General features: G+C 37.9%; 1 non-coding gene across 1 annotated transcript; it reads right to left on the bottom strand.

Moving 5' to 3' along the window:
• Positions 1-1,881: 1,881 nt before the first annotated feature.
• On the bottom strand, positions 1,882-1,988 carry LOC113629366 (U6 spliceosomal RNA). The gene has a single exon (XR_003436501.1). It is a non-coding gene; the product is annotated as a U6 spliceosomal RNA (small nuclear RNA).
• Positions 1,989-3,029: the final 1,041 nt, after the last annotated feature.

Below are 3,029 nucleotides of genomic sequence, written 5' to 3'. Positions count from 1 at the left end.
TGCTTCTGGCTGCACTGTGGAGTTTTACAACTTGACTTAAGTTCAGCCCTGTCAGAAATCACTGCCTTGCTTTCCATTTAATTAAGCAAGCGTTTAGGTTGTACAAATAAGTTATTTGCTCCCATAATGGGTATTGAAGATGCAGGCTTAGCTGGCCTGGCTCTTCTCATCAGGGGGGGAAAAACTGAAACTAAGGAAAACAAACGAAACAATGGTGGGTTTTCTACTTCCTGGATTGTGTAACTTGTACTACATCCAATGAAAGCCATCTGGTGGGCACCCAGGCATGAGGACTGATTCTCAGCCTGTCGTTCTCCTTCTAGCCGTCCTCCAGCCCCTGCACAACTGGAACCTCTGCATCAGTTACAGCTGCTAGGAATTGAAACTGAATTCTTACTCACTTTTGCTCCCAAGGACCAAAGAGGGACAGAGAGGATAGCTAAGAAAGTCTGAGGTTTAAACTACAGCCCATTTTTAACTTTCCAAAATGGTCTTGGTATTTTTGGATCCAGATAACCGTAAATCAGACAATGCTGTATTACCATATTGAGGAATAAATATCCTATAATATTATAATCTGATAAACTCCAGAATAACTTGATTTATTTTTAGTTGCAGGAGCTTCTGATGGCTTCTCTTTGATCAGTCAGAGGGAGATATGGGTTCATTTCCCACCTCATGCAATAGAGCAGTTTTCTTAAACTTCTCTGATAATAATAATTTCATCTCTTGTTAAACATTATGTTTCCAAGTCTCTCCCTGGAGATTCTGATTCAGTGCATCTGAGATGGGGCATCAGATTTGTGTTCTTAACGTGAGAAAAGCTTGGGAAAAATCGGAGTAGAGGGAATAGTCTGTTTTTAGAATCAGACAGCTGGGGGCTGAAATCCTGGGTCTTTCACTTACTAGTTATGTGGCCTTGCACATATTACTTAACCTTCCATAACCTCATTTGAAAAAAGTGGAGATAAAAACATCTACCTCAAAGAGTTGTTGAGAGGATTAAAGGGACTAAAGCCTTTTATAGCATCTACTTTTCTGAGGCTGCTAAATCATTTCCACTTGGGTTAATTTGAAGATTATCTGTGAACTTATTTAGCACACAGGCATAATGGTTTGATTTTTTTTTTTATCTTTTCCATTTGTTCAGCAGATGCTTGTAAAGCTTTTATTTATTTATTTATTTTTTGGCCACACCACATGTCTTGCAGGATCTCAGTTCCCTGACGAGGAATTGAACCCGGGACATGGCAGTGAAAGCCCGAATCCTAACCACTAAACCACCAGGGAACTGCCTGTAAAGCTTTAATTGTGTGCAAGAAACTGGGGTTCTCAGAACCCACTAAGCACCTCTCCGATGGTATGGCGTGTCCCCATGGCCCACCCCAGGCTTTTGAAGGGACTGCCCAAATTTCTTGTGTGTGTGATTCTCTGGGGCAGGCTTCTAATTATCCAGGGGACTCCCTGAGTTTAGGAGTGTAATTGTCTTATCCTCCAATTGTACTAGAAATTCCAGTTTTCTTGAATCCAATCAAATATATGTATATATATTTTTTCCCTCTGTAGTTGAGGCAATTCCCCCCCTCCAGCTTCATTGAATTATTATTGATATATGTATGTTTAAGGTATACAATGTGATGATTAGAGACACGTATACATTGCAAAACGATGACCACAATAAGGTTAGTTAACATCTCCATCCCTTGACATAGTTATGTTATATATTTTTTACTTGTGTGGTGATAATATTTAAGATCTACTTTCTTAAAAACTTTCAATATATTACACAGTATTGTTGATTATAGTCACCATGCTGTGCATTAGATCCCTAGACCTTATTTATCCTTTAGTGGGGAGTTTTGTACGCTTTGACCAACATCTAAAAATGTGGGATGCTTCACAAATTTGCATGTCATCCTTGAGCAGGGGCCATGCTAATCTTCTCTGTATCGTTACAATTTTAATATGTATGCTGCTGAATCGAACACCATGTACATATATTTTTTCTTCAACAGAAAATATACATTTAAATTATTCCATTTGTTTCTTACACAGAATATGTTCTAGGTGCTTTGCATTATGCAATTTTCCCTTCCTGGCCAGAAAAACCTTTGTACTTTTTTTCTCCCATCCTAAAAGCAAAAAATCCAATGGATTTCTAGAGAATATATTTATACTTCCTTTATATGTAGCCTTGCTCCCAAAGAATTTAAGGCACTTTTAAAAGATACAAACAATGCAAGATTTCTCCATAGTGACTGTATCAATTTACATTCCCACCAACAGTGCAAGAGGGTTCCCTTTTCTCCACACCCTCTCCAGCATTTATTGTTTGTAGATTTTTTGATGATGGTCATTCTGACTGGTGTGAGGTGATAACCTCACTGTAGTTTTGATTTACGTTTCTCTAATGATTAGTGATGTTGAGCATCCTTTCATGTGTTTGTTGGCAATCTGTATATCTTCTTTGGAGAAATGTCTATTTAGGTCTTCTGCCCATTTCTGGATTGGGTTGTTTGTTTTTTTTTGATATTGAGCTGCATGAGCTGCTTGTATATTTTGGAGATTAATCCTTTGTCAGTTGCTTCATTTGCAAATATTTTCTCCCATTCTGAGCATTGTCTTTTCATCTTGTTTATGGTTTCCTTTACTGTGCAAAAGCTTTTAAGTTTCATTAGGTCCCATTTGTTTATTTTTGTTTTTATTTCCCTTTCTCTAGGAGGTGGGTCAAAAAGGATCTTGCTGTGATTTATGACATGGAGTGTTCTGCCTGTGTTTTCCTCTAAGAATTTTATAGTGTCTGGCCTTACATTTAGGTCTTTAATCCATTTTGAGTTTATTTTTGTGTATGGTGTTAGGGAGTGTTCTAATTTCATTCTTTTACCTGTAGCTGTGCAGTTTTCCCAGCACCACTTATTGAAGAGGCTGTCTTTTCTCCATTGTATATTCTTGCCTCCTTTATCAAAGATAAGGTGACCATATGTGCGTGGACTTATCTCTTGGCTTTCTATCCTGTTCCATTGATCTTT

Source organism: Aethalodelphis obliquidens, unplaced genomic scaffold (genome assembly GCF_003676395.1).
Source record: "Aethalodelphis obliquidens isolate GAN/ISIS:26980383/991018 unplaced genomic scaffold, ASM367639v1 scaffold26, whole genome shotgun sequence".
Classification (NCBI taxonomy): Eukaryota; Metazoa; Chordata; class Mammalia; order Artiodactyla; family Delphinidae; genus Aethalodelphis; species Aethalodelphis obliquidens.
The sequence above is the reverse complement of the archived record's forward strand: the minus strand, read 5'-3'. Positions and strand labels throughout refer to the sequence as shown.